The sequence below is a fragment of the Meriones unguiculatus genome, assembly GCF_030254825.1.
Source record: "Meriones unguiculatus strain TT.TT164.6M chromosome Y unlocalized genomic scaffold, Bangor_MerUng_6.1 ChrY_unordered_Scaffold_23, whole genome shotgun sequence".
Taxonomy (NCBI): Eukaryota; Metazoa; Chordata; class Mammalia; order Rodentia; family Muridae; genus Meriones; species Meriones unguiculatus.
In genome coordinates, this window is record NW_026843709.1 from 6,244,186 (window position 1) to 6,257,646 (window position 13,461).

At 36.4% G+C, this 13,461-nt stretch overlaps 1 non-coding gene across 1 annotated transcript; it reads right to left on the minus strand.

The window, feature by feature from the left end:
• Window positions 1-339: 339 nt before the first annotated feature.
• On the minus strand, window positions 340-449 carry LOC132651692 (U6 spliceosomal RNA). Its single transcript, XR_009589274.1, has one exon. It is a non-coding gene; the product is annotated as a U6 spliceosomal RNA (small nuclear RNA).
• Between the last annotated feature and the right edge of the window lie 13,012 nt (window positions 450-13,461).

Sequence of the window (13,461 nt, forward strand, 5' to 3'; positions counted from 1 at the left end):
TCTCCTTTAAGTTGGGGAAATTTTCTTCAATGATTTTGTTGAAAATATTTTCTGGGCCTTAGAGGAGGGAAACTTCTTTTTCCTCTATTACTATTATTCTTAGGTTTTGTATTTTTATAGTGTCTTGAATTTCTTGGAAGTCTGCGTCAGTTCTTTTTTAGATTTAACATTTTCTTTGTCAGATGCATCTATTTCTTCCATTGTATCTTCCATACCTGAAATTCTTTCTTTCATATCTTATAGTCTGTTGGTTATGTTTACCTCTGTAGTTCCTGTTTTCTTCCCTAAGTTCTTTCTCTATACAGTTTCATGTATTTGTGCTTTTTTCAATTTCTTCAAAAATATATGGAATGTTTCACAAATTTGCTTGTCATCCTTATGCAGGGGCCATGCTAATCTTCTCTGTACTTTTTCCAAATTTAGAATATGTGCTGCTGAAGTGAGGCCACATATTTCTTTCAGGTGGTCATTAATAAATGACATGTCCTTGACTTGTGAGTTTTACATTATCACACACTCAATTATTATTTGTTAAAGGACAGATATGGCCTCAGTTAGTGAATAATTTTCTTTGAAAATGCTCCCTGATCAAGGCAAACTTTGAATAAAAATTGTTTAATGGGGACACTGCTTATATTTTTACAGTAACCTCCCATGTGGTCACCTTGTCAAACAATCATCTTGTTGTAGTCCTTCACCAAAACTGAGAGCTTTTCATATTGAATAGCAAGCAACAGGCAGAGAGAGGGAGACTGAAAGAGACACAGAGAGAGAAAGAGAGAGCTTGAGAGACATATTCAGAAATAGAGAGACTGAGACCAACAGAAACAAAGATATGAAGTGACAGAGAGACAGCGACTCTTTCTGTCTGGTCACTTTAATTGGCATATCAACCTCAAAGCACACTTTTCTATAGTATATATCCAAAAGGAATTATATTTTTTAATATTTTTTTATTTTAAATACTATTTATTACACTTTATTCACTTTGTATCCACCCTTAACTCCTGGTCTCCTCCCAATCTCACCTTCACTCACACATGCCTCTATGCAAGTCCACTTATAGGAGAGTACTTCCTCTCCTTTCTTCTAATCCGAGTCTATCAGATCTTATTAGGAGTGGCTGCATTGTCTTCTTCTGTGGCCTGTTAAGGCTAATGTACCATCAGGAAGAGGTAATCAAAGAGAAGACCAATCACGTAATGTCAGAGGCAGTCCCTGTTCCAATTACTGTGAAAACCACTTGGACACTGAACTGCCATGGGCTAAGTCTGTGTAGGGGTTCCAGGTTATCTCCAAGTATGGTACTAGTTTAGAGTATGAGACTCAGGAAAGAACCTGTGCTTAAATTTTTGGTTCTGTTGCTCTCCTTGTAGAGATCTTGGCCTCTCCATATCTTACTATTTCACACTTCTTTCATGAGATTCCATGCTCTCTGCCCAACAGTTGGACATAAATCTTAGCATCTGCTTTGATACTCTGCAGGACAAAACCTTTCGGAGGCCTTCTGTGGCATCCTCCTAACTTGTTCCCTGTTATTTTATCCTTCTTCTAATGTCCATCCTCTTTGCCTTTCAGGATGCGGATTGAGAATTTTAGCCAGAATCCTCCCTCTTGATTACTTTTTTTTAGATGAACAGATTTTAGTAGGTTTATCCTATATTATATGTCTGTCTATATGTTTGAGTATGTACCTTGTGTGTCTTTCTGTTTCTGGGATAGATCACTCAGGATCATCTTTCCAGTTCCAATTATTTACCTGCAAATTTCATTATTTCTGTGTTTTTATTTTTGAGTAATATTCTCCTGTGTAGATGTATCACAATTTCTGTATCTATTTTTCAGTTTCAAGGGATCTGATTGTTTCCAGGTTCTGACTATTAAAAAAAAAAAAAGCTGCTACAAACATGGTTGAGCAAGTGATCTTATTGTGCATTTGAACCTCTTTTGGATATATGCCTAGGAATAGTATAGCTGGATCTTGAGGATGTGCTCCTCAGAGTTGTCTGAGAAAGTGCCAGATTGATTTCTAGACTGGTTATACAAGTTTACATTCCCACCAGCAAAGGGGGAACCCTTTTCTGCACAACCACTCCAGCATGTATTTTCACTCGTGTTTTTTATCTTGGCCACTCTGATGAGTGTAAGGTGAAATCTCAGTGTTGTTTTGATTTACACTTCCTTGATGTCTAATGTTATTGAGCATACCTTTGAGTGTGTCTCTGCCATTTGATATTCTTCGATCGAGAATTCTTTGTTTAGCTCTATACCTCACTTTTTAATTGGATTACTTGATTTGTTGCTTTTCAACTCCTTTTGTTCTTTATATGTACTGCATAGTAGCCACCAGTCACATTGGTTGATGAAGAGCCTTTCACAATCTGTAGGAATTTGTTTTGTTTCTATGACTGTGTCCTTTGCTTTACAGAAGCTTTTCAATTTTAAAAAGTCCCATTTATTGATTGTTATTTTCTGAGACTGTGCTGCTAGTGTTCTGTTCAGGAAGTTGTCTCCTGTGCCAATTGATTAAAGTCTCTTCCCCACTTTTTCTTCTAACCTATTTAATGTGTCTGGTTTTATGTTGAGGTCTTTGATCCACTTGGACTTTAGTTTTATGCAGGCAGATAAGTATAGGTTTATTTACATTTTTCTACATGTAGACAGACAGTTAGACCAACACCATTTGTGGAAAATGCTGTCTTTTTTTCCATTGTATGTTTTGGCATCTTTGTCAAAACTCAGGTGTCCATAAGTGTTGCTTTCTTTCTGTTTCTTCTATTAATTTCCATTGACCAACATTTTGTTTCTATGAAAGTACCATGCATTTTTTTTTATTACTGTTGCTGTATAATACAGCTTGAGATCAGGGATGGAGATAACTCCAGAAGACCTTTTGTTGTTTCACTTTGTTTTACCAATTCTGGGTTTGTTTGATTTTACATATAAAGTTGAAAATTTTTCTTTCAAGGTTTGTAAAGAAATCTGTTGGTAACTTGATGGGTATTGCATTGAATCTGTAGATTGCTTTTGGTAAAATGGCCATTTTTACTATGTAAATCCTGCCAACCCATGAGCATGGGGGATCTCTCCATCTTCTGATATCTTCTTCTAATTCTTTGTTCAGAGTCTTGAAATTTTTTTCATACAAGACTTTCACTAGCTTTGTTAGGGTCAAATCTCGGTACTTTATGACTTTGCCCAAACACAAGAACACATCAAAGATATAATTTATTATGATCAAGTAGGCTTCAATCCAGGTTTGCAGGGGTGTTTCAATATACAGAAATACATCAATGTGATTAGACATATTAACAAACTGAAAGAAAAAAATCATGATGATCTCCTTAGAAGCTGAAAAAGCATTTGACAAAATCCTACCTCCATTCATATCTGAATTATTTGAGAGTTAAGGAGTACAAGGCACATATCTCAAAATATTAAAGGCAATATAGAACAAGGCTATAGGCATCATCAAACTAAACTGAGAAAAACTTGAAGCAATCCCACTGAAATCAGGAACAAGGCTGCCCACTCTCTCCACATATCTTCAACATAGTTCTGGAAGTCCTTGCTAGTAGTATAAGACAATTGAAGGAGATCAAGCAGATATAAATTGGAAAAGAAGAAGTTAAATTATCACTATTTGCAGATGATACAATACTATGCCTCAGTGACCCCCAACATTCTACATGGGAACTCTTACAGCTTGCTGATTAACAAATTTGGCAAATTTACTGGATACAAAATTAACTCAAAAAAACAAACAAACAAACAAAAAAAAAACAACCCCCCCAAAAAAAACAGAGTTATTTTTGTATACAAAGGACAAAATGGCTGAAAAAGAAATTAGGGAAACAAAAGGAATTATATTATCAAACAAGACCATACTTCCTAATACTTCCCATACATTTCAACACTGGAGACTAAACATGTAAATAGACATACTTCTAGGAAATTTACAATTCAAATCACCAAGAAGTAGAAGGAGATGGAGGGACTTTTAGGCTAAAAGAACATAGTTATCATGATAGTTTTTCATTTAATACAATGATTAAAGTCTCAACAACTCCCAAGGACTAAAGAACAGGACTGACAATCTCCTTTAGGGAAAATGTGCAATAATTCCATAATAGAATATTATTCATCTAAGAACATGACATTATGATATTTTCAGGCAAATGATTGGAAAAGGAAAATTAATCCTGGTTGAATCTATTAAAAAGCAAAATTGCAAATATAGTTTCTATTCACTTATTAGGAGTTCTCCTAACTGTGTGGGGAAAAGTTCCAAAAGATCATCTATTGTGAACAAATCAGGCTTCCACTAGGCAGATTGGGATGCAGTTGATTGAGTTGTTGGGCCAGGGCATCCTATGGAAATTGTCAAGCAACCCAGGCTGTTGTTACTAAAATATGTTTTTCTTTGCCCTCAGCTGATAGATCTTTGACATGTCCTTGTATCCACAGAGATTGTAACTTCTGCATCAAATTGGATTGCATACAGAAATCCACATTACTATAATATGCAGAGATAGACCTTATAATACCTTTATAAATGGGATTTATAAAAGGAATTCTCCCTCCCCTCAGAGTTCTGGGAAGCCTGCAGAAGATGAGGCAGGAAGTGTCCTAATTAGAAAAAATTGAGGACACAAGGAGAACAATGCCCTGAGAATTAGGTCACAGTGGAAGATCTTTCAGATAACCTTGATAAGACCTGATATGCTAGGGTCAGAGAGAATGGGAAGGAGGACCTCCCCTATCAGGGAAATAGAGAAAGGGCATATGGGTAGCAGGATGAGGGTGGGTGGGACTAAGACTCTGATCATGTGCCAGTGATTAGATGAATAACACATACTTCAATTGAAGTATTTTAAAGAAAAAAAATTAGATTGGCACATGAGTAGGAATTTGAAACTGAAAGCAATGGAAAAGGAGTGTAATGTATATTATATGAAATTTCCACATAACCAATAAAAATAATACTTTAACAACTTTAACAATGATTTTAACATGGAAAAAAATTCTACTAAAGTTGGGCAGAGTTTGACATTTTAAGGCACACTTTCCAGGAACTCATTATTTAAAAGAGAATCCTAGCAATGAACTAGTCCTTCTCAAGCTACCTCAGACCTTATGAGCTCAGGTGGCATAGTTGAACAAGCAGTCCTGGCACTAACACTACATTTAGAAGTTTTGACTGGAGGACCACAGCAGGAAACACATTTGCTCTTGCTTCCTAGGCATATAACACATTTCACTGTCCTTATGACCCAATTTTAAATGTAAACACCTGGACCAGGAGGGTTCCTCACTGACCACTCAGTAGGACATAGCTGCCCATCCAGCCAGGTCAGCCAAGGCAATCCTGTTCATAGAGGTTTGGCACCACTAGTTTGGAAGAAAACTAGCTATCAAATAGTTTATTTCTCCTCATTTCTCCTTTTACAATTACAGCTTTTCTCTGTTTCAGCCAAACTAGTTTCAGGAATTGTCTGGTTTCTGAAGGAGTCTGGTAATTGGAATTCTGACTCATGGCTTTGGCAGATGTGGCTCTTTTTTAAGTTCTATGTCTCAGAGACTTTCCTTGGTGGTCTTTGCATTGCGGTTTTCTGAGCATGAGAAGTATAGAAGAATAGATCAGGCCTCCTGCAACCTTTGGAACCAGGCAGCAAATTTCTGCAACATTGAGGTAATTTCTGGATGCCTTGCAAGTTGGCACAGATGTGTTGCTACTATGAATAAAAAGTGTACTCTTTGCTTTATAAGCGTTCTTTGGATGTTCAGTAAACTAAGACTTGATCAGGAATCTGTCTTGTCTCCTTTTTCACCACTCTGTCCCCAATTTACACTCCCTCTTTCATTAGGACCCTTTTCGACTAGCCTGAAGGAGTTGATACCCAAACAAGGCACCTTGAAAATGAGGGGCAACATGAGAAAAGCTGCTTTTTGGAGATCCAGATGCCTAAGAAAAAAAAATGTGCTTCATGATGACTGCCTATCACAGGGAGAAAGACAAGTTGCTTTCCCTGCCACAATGCAGGAGATATGGGACAACTGTAGGAGGATATTACTGTTTTCTCTGAGATCTTCCAATTAGGAAGAGAACAAGTTTAGTTATAAAGAGAACTAAATAAATTAAAATTACATAATAATAATAATAGTAATAAATAATAATTATAATAATAAAATTGAATTTATTGTACTGATAAATTTTAAAGTCAGGTTTTAACTTTTGAAATTATAAATGTGCTTTATGGTTTCACTCCTAAAGATGATGCTTGGTTTTAATATTACAAAAACAGGTTTTAAACAATATTTAAATATTTAAAAAGCAGATGCCGTGTTTTTTTTTTTTTATTTGCCTCTGGCTTTTTTGTTTGTTTGTTTGCTTGTTTGTTTGTTTTGGTCTGCTGGCTTGGCTTCTCTTTGTGTTTCTGGTTTTGGTTAGCTTGCAAGGTCTGGTATACTTGGAGAGTATCCAGTCTGGTCCAGGAAATCTGGAGGATGCTCCAGTTCCCAGGGAAGAGGCCCCTAATGGTTTTACTCTTTTTGGGACCAAAGGAAAGGGTCACTGTACCCTATCTGTGTTATAATAGCGCTGCTGGCCCTAGCTCTCAATCTGGAAGCTGTGGAAAGGGCTATGGGGATTCTGTTCCTTCTGGAATCTGTAGAAATTGTGTCTCATAGCTTCACAAAGTCATGGTATTTGGGTATTCTAAGGTGACAATGTTACCTTTCTATGTTCCTTATGTATGTGTGTGTGTGTGTGTGTGTGTGTGTGTGTGTTTATCTGTAGACTTGGATATTTTTAGACATGTGACAATTTGAATCAACAACTCTGAGTTTGTTTCTGGATCATCAGAGTTAAATTATATAAACATTTTTTTTTTTAATTTATCAGGTATTGTAAAATAGTAATCCTTGGGCACTCTAACAAAGAACTTAAAACCATTTCTCAACACTTTGAGGGAAATTAAAAATCCTTGGTGTTAATTTTTTGAATTTACAAAGTAAAACCAAGCCATGCTATTAAAGCCAATTAAACAAAAAACTGCATTTATTACAATCTATCATGTATAAAGAAACCATAAAATATATTGTTCTTCATTTAAAAAGGATGGAGATTCTTCAATGCAAAATGATTGCTTATGCTCTTTTAAAGGAAAAAAAAGGACTACAGTTCCATGCTAGTCTAGGTTTATTCAGGGTTATATTCACATCATTGTAAATTATTATATAAAATATATGCCTGGCTGAGAGTACTTAAATAAATGATTTAATGCTGTTTCTTTTTGGCCTATAGATTTGGTACAGCCAGAATAGTCCATTTTTGCTGTGGGCTTCATGCTAAACTTAGTTATCTGTTTAACTCTAAATAAAACTTTGTCCTTTTTTAGCTCTTAAGTTTTAATGCAATATGATAGGATAAGATTTGCTAACCCCTATATAAATTGTTTAATTAAAAGTTTTCCTTGATTTTAGTTTAAAAAGAACAGATTTAAAGTTAAGCTAAGGATTATAGTTTAGTACAAGACTGAGTTTTACCTAGACTCTTTGTTTAGTTTTTTTAAAAGTTAAATCTAAATTTAGTTAACATGAAGTTTACCTATACAGATTTAGAAAAAAAAAATGGTTCTAAAACATATATTTGAATGATACCAAAATTGAGATTATAATATCTTGTTTTATAGGATGAAGTTTAGAGCAGTTGATAAGGGTAGACAAAGAGTAACTCAAATATGCTGGCCCTCAGACTTGTCAGAGATCTGATATATATGGCATTTTAACATATGTAAGCTTATTATGACGGAGTCCAATCACACAATCACACAAAAACAAAAACAAAAAATAAATTAATTCAGTTTTTATAGGTGCAACCTATAGTTTTTTTTTTTCATTTATAACAAAAGTTAGCCCAATTGTTGATACTTTAACAGTATTTACTGATGGTTCATTATCAAGTGTTGCTGCCTATGCTTATTAAAATATAATAGTTTTATGTGTCTAACTCATCTTAACAAATAGCACAGTTATAAGTAAAATGCCTGTGTTTCAAATTTTAATAAGCAGGCTTTGAACATTTTTACAGATAGTACATATATAGCAGTCTTTCCCTAGAATAAAGACTGCAGGTAAAATTCAGACATCTCCTGCTGGAATTTTACTTTTAAAATTTATATTTTGATACAAAAAAACTTTCCATTTTTATTGGACATTTGAGGGCTGATTTGCCAGGATCCCTGTCTAAAGGAAATGCATTGGCAGAGAAAGTCATCAAAGTTTGTTGTTCACAGTTAAAAAGAACCTTGGATGCCAATAATATGCATCATTTTAATAATCAAACATTGAAACATAAATATGGACTGACTAAGAAATAGGCCCATGGTGTAGTCAAGGCTTCTAGTACTTGTCCTCAGTTACAGCCTATTCCTCATTTGGGAATGAAACTTAAAGGATTTGCTCCTAATCAGATTTGGCAAATGAATATTACTCATATCTCTGAATTTAAACAATTAAAATATGTAAATATTTGCATAGATATTTATTCTGGATTTATTTTTGCCACCAGGTAAAACAAATTGCAAAAAAATGTTTACTCATTGTCTACATGCTTTTAATGTTCTAGGAGTTCCTAAGCAATTTAAAACTGACAATGGAACAGGGTATACTAGCAAATCTTTTAAAATATTTTGTTAACAATTTCAAGTTTCTCATATGACTAAAGTTTCTTACAATCCTCAAGGACAAGGCATGGTAGAGCATGCCCACTAAACAATTAAGATTAATTTGAAAAAACAAAAGGTGGAGCTGCTCCCCTGGACACCTGAGAATCATCATTATTATGTTATTTTTATTCTCATTTTTTTTCAATTTGGATAAGCATAGTAAATCTGCAGCAGATAAATTTTGGCATAGAGAAACCAAGAAAACTTTTGCTAAAATAAAATGGAGGGATAATTTAACAAATCAATGGCATGGACCCAACCCTGTACTCATTTGGGGGTGAGGATCTGTCTATGTTTTTTAGCAGGTTACCAGAATGTCTGGTGCATGAAGTGGATGAGGAATTTTCTCCTGACAATGATGATGATGTCAATGAAAACACTTCTTTTCAAGTCAAGATGACTGTTTATTGGGTGTATGTTCCTAATCTACCTCTACTACATGCTGTTTCCTGGGATGATTCAGAAGTCTTTGTTTATGTCAACAAGACTTGGTTGCTGGGTTTTCTTGCTTTTGAAGCAACACAAGTAAAACAGACTGATTTTCAGGACTAGGAAGAGGTCATCCTCTTTGCTTTACCAGAGAGAGTATTCATCAGGACAGCTTACAAGTCTACCCTGTCCAGAGCATACGTCTGGATGCCTACTACTCTAAAATTGGTGGGGCAGCTCATGCCTCTCTTTGCAAGCAGACAAAGTGGATCATTGGAGGGATATTATTGTCCCTTTCTACAGGAGTTAAGAATGACAGTCTTACATCTCAAATGACTTACACACTCTGTGAGAAAAGGGATAAACACTTTTGTCTCCAAAAGATGGTTCCTTGAAAAAGATGCATTGAGAAACTCCCACCATCTGCTCCTGGGACAATGGCCCTGCATTTATAGTCGTGGACTGGACTGGTCTATTGTTAAGGGTATTAAGAACTTCACTTCTGGTAAAGGGAGTCATATTTCCTTTGTTTTAGGAAACACTGTTGTTGCTAGACTTTGGAGGACTTCAAATAAAAATTGGCAAACCTATGTATGGAAATTGTGGGCTGCATTGGGATATAAAGGCATTCTCTGTAGGAATTCAAGTAGCTTTGCTAAATTAATCAAGGATTCTTCTATTTTGGCTTGTGTTAATCCTCCATATTTACTGCTAATTGGAAATATTGTAGTAAGACATTTTAAGAACAATGATACCTATTCAATTGAATATGTATATTACAATCTTATTAATTATATTAGTGCTGATAATAATGCTCTTTCAGTATTAGTTGTTAAACAACCTGCCTTTTGGTATGATTCTTGTTAGGGTTATTGGTTCTTTGTATAATGAAATAGAATTTAATTGGACTCAGGTTCAGTATCACCTTGCTGGTATTTTCAGGCAACAAAGGCTGTTGTTATTATAATCTGTTAATCTCTGACCTCAAGGATAGATCAGTGAAATGTTTTTGGATCCACAGAGATGCTTCCTTCTGCATCAAACAGGACTGCATACAGAGACACACAGTCTGATATTTTGGAGAGAGAGACCTTAAAACACCCAGCCTAAATGTGATTACACTATGAAATTCTCCCTTCCCTCAGATCTCTGCAAGCCTGCAGGAGAGAACAAGGAAGAGTGTCATAAGTAGAGGAAATTGAGGACACAAGGAGAACAAAACCCTGAAAGTCTGAACAGAGAGGAAGATGATGTAGCCACCCATGTTGACAGCTGATAAATTAGGGTCAGAAGTGGGAGGAGGACCTCCCCTATCACAGAACTATTGAAAGGGCCTAAGGCTAGGAGAAGGACGGTGGGTGGGACTGGGAGGAGAATAGCAGAAACAAAGTGAACAAATCATATTAAATAAATATATAAGAAAAATTACGATCATGGTGATGAAGGACAGAGCTCTTCATGAATGATGGCTTCTTCTTGTGGGTAGTGCCAGTGTGCAGTAAGGATGAACTCAGTTTTATTTAAGGAACTTGGCACTGAGGCTCTGATTATGTTCCAATGAGTATATGAATAACACATACTAGAACTGATGTATTTTAAAGAAAAAAAAATATTTTAATGTGACACATTGGTAGGAATTTAAAGCTGGGAAAATGGAAAAGGAGTGTAATGTATATTCTATGAAATTCCCACATGAGCAATAAAAATTTAAATCAGCTGGATGTAGATGATAGAGGGAATTTTAGTGTAAAAGAACATAGTTATCCTGATAGTTTGTCATTCAATACAATGTTTAAAAACCCAATAACTTCCAAGTTCTAAAGAATAGGACTGATAACCTTCTTTGGGGAAAATGTGGAATATTTCCATAACAGAATATTATTCAGCTAAGAAAATGACATCATGATATTTTCAGGCAAATGGATGAAACCAGGTAAAACCATTCTAGGTGAAAATGGTTTGTATTCAGTTATTAAGATGTATCCTAATATTGAGGTATAAAGTTCCATTTGGCCATTGTTTGTGACCTCACCAGTCTTTCACTAGAGGGATTGGGTGGCAGTTAATTATTTTGGGGCCAGGCCATCCTACAGAAATTTTAAAGCAACCCAGGCTGTTGTTATTAAAATATGTTGCTCTCTGCCCTCAACTGATAGATCATTGCCGTGTGTTGGAAATACACAGATGCATCCTTGTGCATCAAATGGAATTGCAACAGACACCCACATTCCAATATTATACAGAGATAGACCTTAAAACTCCCAGCTCATGGCTAATGCCCTGGTGGTAGTTCCAACAGCCGCCAATGAGATGGCCAGGGCATTAGCCATGAGTCATACTGGGCAGACTGCTCAGACCCTGAATAATCATTTAGCCAATGTAGCTCATGCCTTAGTTGTACATAAAGGAATTAATGCTCAACTAAAAGGAAGCTTGATTGTGGTCAATCAGAGGATTGACCTCTTGCAGGAGCAAATTGATACCCTATGGCAAATAGCTCAACCTGGCTGTCAATGAAAGTATGCTGGACTTCGTGTCACTAGCATACAACATGAGAATTTTTCCTGTGCTGCAAATCTGTCTAAACAATTGTCGAGCTATATTTTAGGTAATTGGACTGGAGAATTCGATACTACGATGGAGCAGCTGAGAGTGGCCATTGTCACAGTAAATTCTACCAGAGTGGACGCAGGACTAGCCACAGGATTATCAACACGGATTGCTGCAGCCATGAATCATCTGAAGGAATGGGCGGGCATGGGAGCATTAGCAGGCCTTCTGATGTTGGTCTCCTTGGTTTGCCTGTGGTATATATGCAAGATTAGAGTCTCACAACAGTGTGATGCAGCCATGATCATTCAGGCCTTTACAGCCATTGAAGCAAGACATTCTCCCCAAGCATGGTTGGATACCATAAAAAGCTAAAATGATACGCTCAGGATGCGAGGCTAAGCACTGCACTCAGGGTCAGCAGCTTTCGACCCAGAGAAGAGCATGTCTGATTGCATGCGGGTTGATGCCCCAGGTCCCGCCTCTGAGAAAAAGGTATCAGACGGGTCTGATGCTCTTTGCGTGGATGACACCTAAATGAACATTAGTACAAAGTCCCAATTTATTTCTAATATCAGAGATCAGACCTCTACTCTTGCCTGATGCATCTAAAACAAAAAGGGGGAACTGTAGAGAGCTGCGGAATGCTATGCCTTAAAGATGGAGCTGGTTTCCGCCTTCCACCTTCCTGATGGTGAGTGCTCTCTGTCACGAACAATTCCACATTTGGCTAAGGCTGAGGATCTGGCTTGCTTCCATGTATGTGGACCTATCTGCATTGCACACGTGGCACACCTGGGTTGGCTACCCAGAGGCTATTTAAGCTGTGGGCTGGCTTTCCCCAGGGTCCGAGGATTGTTCAAGGTTCCTGAATAAACTGCATTGAAAAAAAAAAAAAAAAAAAAACTCCCAGCTCTAAATGGGATTTCAGAGCTCTGGGAAGCTGGCAAAAGAGGCAGTAACAGTGAAATTAGTAGATTCCATTATTATGTGTTAAATGCACAGATATGTCCTCATTCAGTCAACTTCTTAGTGGGAAAATGCTCCCTGACAAAGGCAAATCTTTGAACCCAAAGGGTTTAATTGGGACCTTGCTTATATTTTTAAAGAGACAATCTAGGTACATGTCTGCAAGCAGTCATCTTTTTGTGGTACAAAGGAGAACTGAGAGCTTTTCATACTGTAGCACAAGCAGTAGGCAGAGAGAGGTAGTCAGATAGAGAAAGAGAGAAAAAGAGAGACAAATTCAGATAGAGAAAGCAGGAATGACACACACAAATATAGAGTGACAAAAATTGAGAGAAAGATTCCATTCTTTCTGGTCACTTTCATTGGCATATCAACCTCAAAGCATACACTCCTATATTATACCTCCAACAGGAATTATATTATCTAATAAGGCCAACATCTGAAAACTTCCCAGATATTTCCTCACTGGGTACTCAACATGTAAAAAATGAGCTTCAATGGGACTTTGCAACTTAAATCACAGGGAAGTGGAAGAAGATGGAGGGACTTCTAGGCTAAAAGAACATACTTATCCTCACAGTTTGTCATTCAATACAATGATTAAAGAAATTACAAGGAGTAATGAAGAAGTTTTACAATCTCCTTTGGGAAAATGTGCAATATTTCCTTACGGGAGTATTCTTCAGCAAAGAAAATGACAACATATTTTCATGCAAAAGGATGGAACCAAGAAAAATCATTCTGGCTGAAGTAACTAAAATGCAGAAAGACAAATATGGTATGT